Genomic DNA, 14733 nt, shown 5'->3' with positions numbered 1-14733 from the left:
TTAGCATGTTTGATTTATTAATGGCCTATTTGAATATGATTTGAGAAGCTTTAGCTTCTCCCTGAACACATCCCGGTTTTGTATACAAGCATGCATTATGATTATATCAATTGATTAAGATTAGTAAGACCCAAGATATTTCGAAAATGTGAAAACTTAGCTTCCTGTAGCGGTTTCGTGAAGATGTCCGCTACTTGTTGCTCGGTCGACACATATTCCAGCCGGATGTGTTTCTCCTGAACATGCTCCCGGATGAAATGGTGTCGGATGTCAATATGCTTTGTTCTTGAGTGCAACACCGGATTATATGTGATTGCTATGGCGCTGGTGTTGTCACAAAATATTGGAGACTCCTTTGCTTCTATTCCGAAGTCCCTGAGCTGCTGTTGAATCCAGAGGAGTTGTGCACAGCAGCTTCCAGCCGCTAAGTACTCCGCCTCTGCGGTTGACGTTGCAACGGACGTTTGTTTCTTGCTGCTCCAGGTAACTAACCGGTCACCCAGAAACTGACAGGTTCCACTTGTACTCTTTCTGTCGATTTTGCATCCCGCGTAATCGGCATCTGAGTAGCTTATTAGATTGAAGCTCGAGTCTTTTGGATACTAGAGTCCCACTTCTTGAGTTCCCTTCAGATATTTCAAGATTCTTTTAGCCGTCGTGTAATGAGATTGCTTTGGATTTGCTTGGAACCTTCCGCACACTCCAACCGAAAACAGAATATCAGGTCGGCTAGCTGTGAGATACAACAGCGATCCGATCATTTCTCGATATGCTGTGATGTCAACGGCTTGACCATCATCATCTTTGTCCAGCTTCACGGAAGGACTCATTGGCGTAGCCGCTTCGGCACATGTATCCATCCCAAATCTCTTCAGCAGTTCGGCTGTATATTTCGGTTGGCTTATAAAGATTCCGGCTTCCATCTGCTTAACCTGAAGTCCTAGAAAGAAGCTCATTTCCCCCATCATACTCATTTGAAATCTATCAGTCATCATTTTCGAAAATTTGTCACATAACTTTGGATCGGTTGACCCGAATATGATATCATCAACATAAATTTGAACAAGTAAAATTTGCTCCTTTCTTTCAAATTTAAAGAGGGTTTTGTCTACTGAACCTATTGTAAATTTGTGATCAAATAGAAATTGAGTCAAAGTATCATACCAAGCTCTTGGAGCTTGTTTCAAACCGTAAAGGGCTTTATTCAGCCGGTAAACGTGATTTTCATGTTCTGGATTTTTAAAACCTGGAGGTTGATTGACATACACCTCTTCATTTACTTTACCGTTTAGAAAAGCGCTTTTTACATCCATTTGATAAACTTTGAACTTTTTGAAAGCTGCATATGCTAAAAATATTCTGATGGCCTCAAGTCTAGCTACAGGGGCGAATGATTCTTCAAAATCAATGCCTTCTTCCTGCTTATAGCCTTGAGCCACTAACCGGGCTTTGTTCCTCGTAACTAAACCGTCTTCATTGAGTTTATTTCTGAATACCCATCGTGTGCCTATAACCGGTTTGTTTTTCGGTCTAGGAACTAGGTACCAGACTTTATTTCTCTCAAACTCGTTTAATTCCTCTTGCATTGCCAAGATCCAATCTGGATCTGATAGTGCTTCATCCACCTTTTTCGGCTCAATTTGTGATATGAAAGCAGAGTTTCCATAGTGATCCAAATTTTGTTGCCTAGTTCGGACGGGTGAGGATATGTTACCTATTACTAGTTCAAGAGGATGATTTTTGTTCCTTCTGAGGTTAATCCGAGACGTGTCTACCAAGCTTTCGGCTGGCTGATCAAGGTTAGACTGATCGGTAGGTTGAACAGAGTCAGACCGACCGATTTCTTCAGTAGAAACTGAATCGTCAACTTTCTGCGGTAAAGCAGCTTGATCAGGTTGAATTTCAACATCAACCGCTTGGTCCTTGACAAAGCGTCTAAAAACCGGAACCTCGTCTTCATCATCAGAATAGATATTGAAATTTTCCATTCTGTTGTGAAGGTCGAAGGGTAATGCAGTGTTTCGCTCAACCGATTCATCGAAAACAACGTGTGCGGTTTCTTCAACTGTTAAAGTCCTAGTATTGTATACTCTGTAGGCTTTACTCACAGCTGAATATCCCAACATTATTCCCTCATCGGATTTAGCATCAAAAGCGGTCAAGTACTTCTTGCCGTTATTGTGAACAAAGCATTTACTACCAAAAATTCGAAAATACCGTACACTTGGAATTTTATCAAAATAAATTTCAAAAGGAGTTTTCGAAAACCGTTTAGTCACTAGAGATCGATTTTGTGTATAGCAAGCGGTGTTGATAGCTTCAGCCCAAAACTTTTGAGCGATACCCGAATCGGCTATCATTGACCTTGCGGCTTCCTTGAGAGTTCGGTTTCTTCTCTCAGCCAGGCCGTTTTGTTGAGGAGTTCTGGCACTAGACAACTCGTGCCTAATACCGGAATCATCAAGAAAAGTAGTTAAATTACTGTTAATAAACTCAGTTCCTCTATCACTTCTAATTTTGTTTACTCGAATAGATTTTTCATTTTGTATTCTTAAAATCAGTTTAATCAAGTTTGAAGTTGCTTGATTCTTAGAAGCTAGGAAAGTAACCCAAGTAAATTTGGAGTAATCATCAATAACTACCATAGTATAATGCATGCCTCCTAAACTCGTTACTTTAACCGGACCGAACAAGTCCATATGCAACAGTTCTAAACATCTTTCAGATTGATAATTTCCTTTACTTTTAAAAGATGATTTCACTTGTTTTCCCATTTGACATGCAGCACATACTTTATCTTTTGAAAATTTAACATTTGGAAAACCGTGAACCAGTTCCTTGGAACAGATAAAGTTAATCGTTTTGAAATTCAAGTGATTTAACCGTTTATGCCAAAGCCAATTTGGATCATTTCCGGCTATCATACACACAGGTTTTTCGAAATCAGTTTTCCAGTTCACTTTGTAAATGTTTCCTATCCGGTTACCGATTAACAGAGTGTCATCATTTTGATTTTTGACTAAACATGAGTTTTTATGAAATTCAACTTTGTAGCCCACATCACACATCTGGCTTATGCTTAGTAAATTAAAGCTTAGTTTTTCTACTAATAGCACATTATTTATGGATAATTCACCATGGACAATCTTACCCTTGCCCACAGTTTTACCTTTTGAATTATCTCCGAATGTGATGAATGCTCCGGTTTCGTACTTGATGTCGGTCAGTAGTTCCTTGTTTCCGGTCATGTGCCTTGAGCATCCACTGTCCAAGTACCATTCAGAATTCCTTAACCGATTACTCCTCCTAACCTGCAACAAACAATTATTTACACCTTTTTGGTACCCACATTTAGTTGGGTCCATGGTTGATTAGTCCCTTTGGGATCCAGACTTGAATTAGTCGGATCACTTTCCCGTTTATTGTTTTGATAATATTTGGCCTAACTTCTTGGCCGTTGCTCAAGAATGCCTTATGTGGTGATGGGCTTCTTTGATGTCGGTTTTTATTATTTTTATTTGGTTTCCGGTTGGCTTTCCTTCTCTTAGGATGAAGCCATTTTTCAGATTCGTTAGGACCTACATATTTAAGCGTTTCTTCCGGTTTTAGGTCATTTTCTGTTTGTGAGCTTTTGACAAATTTTATAAATGGAAGATTGTTTTTCGTTAGTTTCATCCCGTTAGATTGTTTTGTTTCATTTTGTTTACTTGGATCATAACCGATACCATATCTACACTTCGGATGTCGTTTATAGTTACACATTTGTTTTACTACTTGACGTGATCTCTCCCACGCAGCCGTGACGTACATTGCTCGTTCATCGGTTTCCATTACCGGTTGAACTGTCTCATCATCGTCCGAGAGTAGTTCATCCGGTTCATGTGTTTTGATCTCATATGTTTTATCGTTTTTATCATTTATTAGTTCGGTTTTAGGTTCTACAGGTGTTGGCATATACGCAGATATATTTCTGAACTCAGCAACCATTTGGTTGAGTGCAGATACTAGATCTTCTTTAGTAAATTCATCAGAAGAGAAATCAAATACCTCTTCGTCGTTTGCCATGAAGCATGTTACTTTCTCTTCACCATCTTCATTGTCGGAATATGCCCATTCGCTTCCACCATCGGATGCAATGAGAGCTTTTTGGATCTCCTTTCCTTCATCAGCATGTTGATCATTATTTCTTCGGTAGTCGTTTCGTTGGTTATTGTTGTTTCCCCGATAATTGTTTCCTTGATAATTGTTTCCCTGATACCGGTTGCCTTGATAATTATTCCCTTGATGATTTCCTTGATAATTTCCTTCCGGTTTTCTATCGTCTCTTCTTGGTTTTCTACACTCTGACCTGAAATGTCCAAAACCATTACAGTTATAGCATCTTTTGTTTGATTTATCTACATAGTTATAATTAAAGTCATTATTAGATGGTGGTTGGCTCTTCTTCATGAATTTCCCGAATTTCTGGGCTAGCATTGTCATCACATCGTCGGTTATTTGATCAGTGTTTTTGACTAGAGCCGGTGCGGTTGATACTGGAGCCGCCGATTCCATCGATGTGACTAAGGCTCTTGTTGCGGTTGATGTAGATGTTTCATCTTCGATCCGAGAATTGATCTCGAATTCGTAGGCTTTCAAGTCCTCAAACACATCATGCAATTTCATCTGCCCAAGGGTGCTGGACTCCCTCATCACCATGGTCTTGATATCCCACGTGCTTGGCAGTGATCTTAGAGCTTTGATGATCACTTCTCGGTTGTCATACTTCTTTCCGAGTGTCTGAAGCTCGCTTACTACGCTGGTGAACCGGTTACTAAATTCTTTCATATTTTCTCCCGGTTTCATCCTTATGTTTTCGTACTTCTGCGTAGCCACCAAGATTTTATTCTCCTTGGTTCTTTCGTTTCCCTCGTGTATCTGGATGATCGTTTCCCAGGCTTCCTTTGCATTGTCACACTCTGATATTTTGTTCAAAGTGTTATTATCTATAGCCTTATAGATATGCCTCATGCAATGGTTGTCCAGGTTGCTTCTTCTCCGATCTTCACTTGTCCACTGGCTTTCCTCCTTGTTGATCTTGATCGGTCCTTCTTTCAGGACTCGGCTCATCTCATCATCTAATGTTATCAGATGTAGATACATCTGTTTCTTCCAACTGCTAAATGCTTCGCTGTTTAGCATTGGCGGCTTGTCGCTGTGAGTCATGCTTCCCACCATCTTTGGTTGCTTGAGTGCTAAGAACCTCGCTCTGATACCACTTGTTAGGATCGGGGACGCCCTTGGAGGACCGGGGTGTTTTCCGGTTTCGGTAAGGGTGGCCGCTTACACAACACACAACTTGGTGATAGTCCAGTTAGAGACTATAACCGTTCTCAGCACTGCACAAACTGTCACAGACTCTTGAACCGGGTTCAAGGGCGGAAATGTCTGTTTCAGGTTGAAGCAACGTTTGCGACTTTAGATGATGTTTAAGAAGGAGTCGGTTTAATGGAGGTGAGTGACCGGTTTTTGAAGAACGATTAGTTTGCGATTTACGTTTAGAAAGAGCGGGAAATGAAAGCGAATGAAAGAACACGAGACAAGGAAATTTGTTTATGGATGTTCGGAGCAAACCCTCCTACGTCACCCCTTCTTCTCAGGTTATGAGAAGGATCTCCACTAACTCTTTAGAGTTACAATTACACTTCCGGTCGAGCCCAACTTCGCTACTCGCCGGTTACACCAAACTCACCCTTTGATGTAATACAATTACTCAATACAAACACACACAAAGAACTTCCGGTTTTAGGCACACCGGCTTGAGAATACAGAACTTTATCTCTCTAGAATTTAATGCTTTATGACTTTTTGAATTTATGATGCTCACACCTACGAGTACCGAACTGCATTGAATGAAGACGATCCGTCTTCCTTTTATAGTTGAAAGTAGCCAACGGTTACTTTCTTCTCTCTCTTGCGGATTGGTTGATCGTCATCACGCCTGTTTGCAGAAAGGTTGCTTGCACGCTTCAACTTCCTCAACACCTGGCATTCATGCAGGTGACTCTGAGCATATGATGACATAGGCGGTTTTCAGATTGATACACGTGTTTAACATCCGCCTCCGGTTGTCAGCATCGGATCAACAAAGCATCATTGCTTTCCTCGCATGCTTCTGATCGGATCCGATCTTCTTTTATTCTTTCAAGACACGTTTCTTCCGTCATGGTACGTCACTCTTGAGATTTGAATCTTCTGACTTTTGATCTGTACTTTCCGGTTTCTGTGTCTTGTGAATTATGATCCGGTTGGAGTGTAATCTTTTGTTCTTCGTTAACCGGTTGCTTGAGAGAGTGAAGCCGGTTCCTGTGATCTTTTGACTTGATCACTTGAGGCTGGTTTCTTTGAAGTAGTAGCAACCGGTTATTGATGCAAGATTTCCGGTTCCGGTTTGTTAAGTACCTGCACATGAAATTTAACTTCTGTTTAGTTTGTCTGGCCGGTTCCAAAATTAATCTACTTAATTTTTCTATCATAACCACTGATATTTTGATGATAAAATAACTTATGAGTTTTGATACAGGTGTATTGAGACAATATGTTATAAGACTTGGATCTAATGAGGGTCATTAGACCGATTTTGATTTTCAATTGAATAGAATTAAATGTACAGTCTAACTCATCGGAGTTAGACGTGTAGTCTAATAGACGTGTAAAGAATTAGATGGATGGTCTAATGAATACACAGAATTAGACGTAAGTCTAATGGAATTAAACGTACAGTCTAACTCATCGGAGTTAGACGTGTAGTCTAATAGATGTAAAGAATTAGACGGATGGTCTAATGAATACACGGAATTAGATGTAAGTCTAATGGAATTAGACGTACAGTATAACTCATCGGAGTTAGACGTGTAGTCTAATAGATGTAAAGAATTAGACGGATGGTTTAATGAATACACGAAATTAGACGTACAGTCTAACTCATCGGAGTTAGACGTGTAGTCTAATAGATGTAAAGAATTAGACGGATGGTCTAATGAATACACGGAATTAGACGTAAGTCTAATGGAATTAGACGTACAGTCTAACTCATCGGAGTTAGACGTGTAGTTTAATAGATGTAAAGAATTAGACGGATGGTCTAATAAATGCACGGAATTAGACGGGTAGTCTAATTAATGAAAGTTAGACGTGAGTCTAACTCCTTCAGACAAGTCTGAGGTAGAACCGGAATTAGACGTGCAGTCTAACTTAGTGGAGTTAGACGTGCCAGTCTAATGGTTATTGAATAATTAGACGGGTAGTCTAATTAATGAAAGTTAGACATGAGACTAACTCCTTCAGACTAGTTTGAGCTAGAACCGGAATTAGACGTGCAGTCTAACAAATCCTAAGGACAACGGACAATCAGCCCGAACAATCGAACCTGTTTTTGCCTTAACGAACGAACAAGCAATCTGATTTTGCAGAGAGAGAAACTACTCAATCATCTTTTTTACTGAACTTATTCTATGAAGCTTCTTTTTTATTGTACTGTGTGTGAATCGAGAGAGAGAAATCTAGAATCAAAACACCTTTAGCTGAGTGATATTCTTCATCTTGTAATTGAACAGAAAGTGTTCTGTCTAAGCGTGTGTGTAAACTGTATTTGATTCTAATCATATTATAGTGAATCCTTCCAGTAGTTGGATGAAGGGGTGACGTAGGAGAGTTTTTCCGAACATCCATAAACAAACTGTTGTGTTCTTCATTTTTGTCATCTTTTCATATTTCATCTTGTGCTTCAAACCCAAGTAACAATTCCGCCTTGAATCTGTTTCAAGTGTTTACACAAGTTTGCGTAGAATAGAAAGCGAATTAAATCCCTAACAGGATTTCTTTCAAACTATTTTTCATAAGCCTTTATCCTTAGCCAAACCCCCGTCTCTATCGATAAAGCCGATCCTATCAGATACAAATGTTTCAAAAGGCAAGTTTATGTTGTAGAGATAAACATTTAATCCACATGAGAGTCGCTAGAAAGCTGTAACCCCAAAAAATCCCTTTGCAAAGGTTCCCGTAAAATGCCCGAGGTTCGAGAATTCAACCTTGGTTTACCTGTCGGGAATTTTATTTTAAAATAAAATATTTTTTTTTAAAATATCATTGATTCCTACATCTTTTGTAAATTAGTTAAAAATAATTAATTTCAGGGTTCAATTTTAAATATTCTAAGGATTTATGATAATCAAATCACAATTTAATTTTTTAGAAATCATTTACTTTAATTAATTAAACATAATTAATTTAAAAGATTATTTATTTTAAAACAGAGTCATCAATTGATTTTTGAAAAAAATAATAAAAGTTGACATACATATACAAACGTAGTGACCAGACTTTTCTTTTAGTTCGTAGTTTGGTGATACTCGGGAAATGGTTTTTGCGCTTCATCCTCCATACCTATTTTAAAAATGGTTTCTACTTATAAAGTTGAATTTTGAAAATCGGTTGTATAATGTTTGAGTTTTAACCAATTATTTTCCAGTCCTAGTCATGCTTCTAAGTTTTAGCGTTATTTAAAATATTGAAAGAACCGTATTTAAAATGTTGGTACATGTTGCGGTTGATAACTATGGAGGAAATACCTGAAGAATATCGGTCATTTTTAAAGGCAATAAGGTTTAAAAATAAACACCAAACGATTCTTTGTTAAAATATTTTTGTGGAAATATCCCAAAAATATTTAAAATGCATTTTCTAATTTTTTTAAATTTTTAGAAAATGATTTGGAGTCCCAAAATTACAAAATTAATTTTGGATATTTAAAAGGAGAACCAAATAGGCCTTAGGACCAGATTTATAAGCACGGGGTTCATTTTTATCGATCGAGGTCAAAAGACCTCGGTCCGGGTCGAGGAGCCCCTCGATTGAGGCTTAGGATCTTTAGTCTAAATACCGATGTCCCTCAATCGAGGTCTTAAGTACTCTCGTTCATTGGCTAATCTTACTGGTTTAGGCTTAAAAACTATTGGTCATGGGTTAGTTTGGGGCTATGTTTCTCGGTCGAGGTGTATAAACCTCTTGGTCCTATGTTAGTTCTAGGCTAAGTCCCTTGGTCATAGGTTTGGGATTCTCGGTTCCAAGATCGGACCACTCAGTCCTAGGGTTTGGGATTTTCAATCCCAAGATCAGACCTCTAGATCATAGGGTTTAGGATTATGGGTCCCAAGGTCAGATCTCTAGGTCTAAGGTAAGAATCCTCGGTCAGATCTTTCGGTTCTAGCTCAAGAACATCGGTCCTAGGTCTCGGTCGAAGGTTCAAATTCTCGATCCTAAGCTTGGTCCGGACTTACGATCCTTGGTCGTACCTCTCGACCCTAGGCTCACAGGCCTCAGTGCTCAAGAACACTAAAATGCGGGTTTTTAAATTCATTTTTAGCTCTAATTCTTTTATCGAAGAGCTTAGAGCTTAGTATAGATCGAATTGGATGATTATCAATTGGATGATTTATCACCGTAATTATAGTTGTAGTTGTTTGTCGGTTGGCTTTTCTTCATGAATTTGCAGAACTTCTTTGCGAGCATTGCCATTGCATCCTCGGAGAAATGTTCTGCGGATTTGATCGGTACAGAAGTCGCTGGTACTATGGATTTAACTAGTTCCTTAGTAGCGGTTGATGTTGATGCTTCATTTTCGATCTTGGATCTCATTTCGAACTCATATGCCTTCAGATCTTCGAATACATCATGTAGCTTCATTTTGTCTAGGCAGTTTGATTCTCTCATCACCATCATCTTTATATCCTATGCACTAGGAAGAGATCTTAAAGCTTTGATGATTGTTTCCTTGTTATCATATTTCTTTCCAAGAACAGACAGCTCATTTACCACATTTGTGAAACGATCACTGAACTCCTTCATGGTTTAACCTGGCCTCATCTTGATGTTTTCAAACTTCTGGGTAGCCACCATTATCTTATTTTCCTTGATTCTTTCATTTTCCTCATGAAGTTGAATCACTGTTTCCCATGCCTCCTTTGCAGTTTTGCATTCTCTGACCTTACTGAAAATATTTCTGTCCAGGGATTTGAAGATGTGACTTCTGCAGTGATTATCCAGATTATTTCTCCTTTTATCATCGGCTGTCCATTCCTTTCTATCTTTCTCAATCTTTATCGGTCCATCAGACAGAATGAATGTCATCTCATCATCCAGGTGCAAATGCATGCATATGTTCCTGTTGGCGAAGTCGTCTCCTTCTAGCATTGGAGGTTTCTCGCCGAAAATCATGCTTGCTTGCTCCGTGTTGCTTGAGTATTGAAACTGACTGCTCTGATACCACTTGTTAGGATCTAGATCGCCGATAGTGGACCGGGGTCCGGCTAAAGGAGAATCTCTAACTACACTCAACAGTTGGCGCTAATCCGGTTAAGAATTAACACCAGTCTCAATACTGCACAAGCTGTTACAAACCCTTGAACCGAGTTCAAGTGTGGAAGTGGTTTGTTTCAGATTGAAGTAACACACACACAGGATGGATAGAGATGCGGTTTGGAGAATGTTGGTTGAGGATTAGTGAGGCGGTTAGAATAATATGAGTCGGTTAGAATATGGAACCGGAAGAAAGTAAAACGCGAGACAGGTTTTTATGGATGTTTGGAGATAAAACTCCTACGTCACCCCTTCTTCTCAAACCACGAGAAGGATATTCACTAAGGAATACACAAACACAATACACGATCGAGTCTTATTTACTGCTCGATAATCACTCTTACAATTCTCACAGAAATTGTAATACACTTCACAAACATACACACTTAAGCTTTAAATCTTAGAAAGATAATGGCTTTGATCACTTTGTAGTTTTTTTGGCTTGTTCTCTTTGTTTCTCTATATGTTCTTGCTTCTTCAGCTTCTCCTTTTATAGGTGAAATGTGCCAACGGCCACATTTCTTCAACGGATACCTTCAAGGTAATCCTTGAATCTGATTGGTTGAGCAGAGGATCAGCATAGCATTAAATGCGATTTAGGCTTCCAAGGCATGGAGCAGACCGGCTTGATTTGTCTTTGCTTGATTATAGCAACTGTGGGTTGGGCAGTTGCCTGCACCTGGGAGGTTGCTCCTTTGACTTACACCAGAATGGTAACTTTTCTTCAGGCAATCTTCTGCAGCTTGCAACATATCATCAGACTTGTATGAATATGGCAATATTACAGTCTGAGTCTTTGATGTCATCTTCTGCATATGCCAAAAGTTTTTACTTGCACCAATTTGTAATTTATTCTTTATTTGATATTCTTGACTTCTTTCTCTAAATAGTCTTCTCGTTGGATTTGTTCTTTGGATTTGGATTGAATACTTAATTCCAACTGATCATGTTAACCGGTTGTTCAGTTCAATCGGATATCTTCAGGTTTTGGATTTGTCACTTGCTTCTTCTAGCTGGCTTGATTTCTTGACCGGTTAGAATTCTTGACCGTTCCTGCACAATAATTTAGTTTTGTTAAGTTCTTATTAACCGGTCAATTTTATCTAACACAACTAATTACATCAAATGAAGGAATGCCACGTACGCAAATGTCCTTCCAACAGTTTGTCTAGTACAAGACAATTTCAGAAGGATGTTCGGCACACTACCAGTTCGGTACGGCCACGATCCATTTGCTCAGTGTCTGCAGATTTCTGGTACTATGGGAGGCCTTCCAATGGACGTTTGCCACATGTCCATGAAGAAGATTCGACCATTGATGTCCTTATACTACAAATAGATGCTCAAGGACAACGGACGAATCACCTTACCGACTTACTGGTTACTGACTTTAACATTTTGCTTACACATTCACTCTTGCACTTAGTGATTTCTTACATTCTTCAAGTTCAAGAAAGAAAGAAGCAATTACTTTATATATGTGAGAATATTGTTGAGAATATTGTAAGTTGAACAGAGGTTGTTCTGTTCAATAGAGAGTTAGCTAGTTCAGTAAGCTATATTTGATTCAAAGTATTTTGTGGATATCCTTCCGGTTGTGGAAAATTGGTGACGTAGGAGGGTTTCCGAACATCCGTAAACAACTCCCTGTGTTATTTATTTTGTCATTCATCTTTCATTGGTTTAAAACTTCAAATTTGACGAACATTTCCTCACTTGAATCTGTTTTAAGAGTTCGAATGATTTTTTTGAAGAATATAAACATATATTAATCCCTCACAGTATTACTATCGAATCGTTTATCATAAACTATTATCAATAGTCAGACCCTAGTCTCTATTGTTAGCACCAATCCTATCAAGTGATATCAGAGCCTCGTTTTTTATTCTCAAGCACCAACAAAAACCAGAATCATGACTAAAGATGTCACCTCCTCCAAGATTCCTATGTTTTCGAAAGAAAACTACATCGTGTGGAAGAAGAGAGTTTGTGTTCATCTTGCGTCCATAGATGATAACATGTGGAGTGTTGTCATACAAGTCCCTATCAAGATAGAGAAAGACAGATTTGAGTGGACAAATGAAGACAAGAGGAAGAACAACCTCGACAATTTGGTCATGGGTATCTTATACAGATCTCTTGACGATAGCATGTTCAACTACATCATATCTTGTGAGTCTGCCAAAGAAGTTTGGGAAAGACTCACTCAACTATGTGAAGGCAACGAGTAAACCAAAGAAAACAAGATTACGGTTGCCACCCAGCAATTTGAAAACTTTAAGATGCGTCATGAAGAAACGATGTTTGAGTTTGATGAAAGATTCGATAAAATTGTCACCACTCTATCTATTCTGGGCAAGACCTACAACAACAGAGAGATTGATATAAAGGTCATGCGAGCTTTTCCAAGGGAGTGGGACATTAAGACTATGGCGATGAGGGAGTCCAAAGACCTCAATAAGATGGAGCTCTTTGACTTGCTTGCCGATCTGAAGACTTATGAGTTCGATTTGAACTCTTGGATTGAAGAGGAGCACCCCCCATCCACCATCATAACCAAGGCTTTGGTGTCTTCTGAGAAGCCACCAGTGGCCACTAAAGTAAAGACGACTTTCCAGTAGCTCAGCAGCGATGCGATGACTCTCTTTATGAAGAAATTCGGCAAATTCATGAAGAAGATCAATTCTAACTCAAACTCTTCAAACAATAACAATGATGATAAAACTAAATCTAAGGCTAACGTGACATGTTTTAAACGTGGTATACCAGGTCATTAAAAGTCGGAGTGCAGGAAGCCAAAACGTGATGAGAAGAAGAAAGACAACGAAAATGAGTTGAAGGCCCTCATGGCGGATGACAACAAGGCTAAGTGGATGCAAAGTGACTCAAATGACTCATCATCCACTGATAGTGATGATGAAGAGTTTGCTTGATTCATGGCAATAGAAGAGGAAGACTCTGAGGTATTTGATTTCTCTTCAGAAGAGTTTTTATGAGATGACTTAGTTACTACACTCATTGACATGGTCATGGAGTACAGAAATTTATCTAAATCTCAAAATGAAATAAGGTCAAAATCTGAAAATGATGAACCAATTTTTTCTCAAACCTCCGAACCAAAAGTTTTTGAAAACAACATGAATGAGCTCTCATCTGAAAATGAGACGCTCAAGGAAAAGATTTAAACTATTTCTTCTGAAAACCAACGTTTAACTTATATTGTCAGTTCTTGGACAAGGTCTGGAGAAACTGTCAAATATCAGATTAGTCTATTAAGGTCTGCCGGATGTAAATCCGGTTTAGGATTTGATAGCGATGACTCAGACAAGTCCTGTAAGAAGTTAAACTCAGCAACTGATAATCTTAAGCAATAAGCTTTATCAAAGGGAGTCTAACTGATAATGGAACTGATCCAAGTTTTGAGGATCCTACCCTAAAGGATGAGATTACTTATGTTCCGCCAATTATAAGTTGGATGAAACTAAAAATAGAAGCAGCCAGCAAGTCTGGAATATCAAAACCTAACAAGAAGTCAAGGAGTTTTAAACAAAAACCATCTTCTAAGGTTAAGGGATCAACTGCTAGTAGGAAGACATCTGCTAAGCCTAAATTAGACGCACTAATCACAATACCAAATGGGAAATCCATCATAATAACTCGAATATGGATCCCTAAGGGACTAATTGATCGAGGACCCAAGTGAATGTGGGTACCAAAAGCTGTAAATACATTTTTGTGTAGGTAATACATGATAACTGCATGGAGGAAACTTGGAGCACACTCTTTTGAGAACACGCTCCAGAAGATCAACAAGTGGCACATTTGCCACTCCTATGTACTAAGTTTTTCTTTCTTTAAAATATTTTTGGTCTTGAGGACCTCAAATCATTTATTCAATTATTTATTTTAAATATGTATAAATTGAGGGGGAAATTTAATATTTAAAATGCTCAGACAGATGCTCGCAGACAAAAGATTTAATCGGTCCATTAGATGAGCACGTTCAAAAGAAAACCAAGTATTTAGACATATATTTGCTTATGCAGTTTATGCTTCTATGTTGGATAATTGTCTTGGTTTATAACATACGCAAGTTAGACGTCTAAGTATAATAAACGTTTAGACGTCTATAAGACAAGTGTGGTTAGACGCTCACGTCTAACTAGACACACGTCTAACACGTGGTGTTCAAGTGTAATTAGACGTCTACATCTAATAGACATCTTTAAGACAAACGTGATTAGACGTCTGTGTCAAAAGACCCCTACGTCTAATAGACGTCTATTCAACCAAGACGCCAAAATGTATAAGCAAGTTAGACGTCTAACTACGTGTGTA

Source organism: Impatiens glandulifera, chromosome 6 (genome assembly GCF_907164915.1).
Source record: "Impatiens glandulifera chromosome 6, dImpGla2.1, whole genome shotgun sequence".
NCBI classification, from domain to species: domain Eukaryota; kingdom Viridiplantae; phylum Streptophyta; class Magnoliopsida; order Ericales; family Balsaminaceae; genus Impatiens; species Impatiens glandulifera.
Note: the sequence above shows the minus strand (reverse complement) of the source record.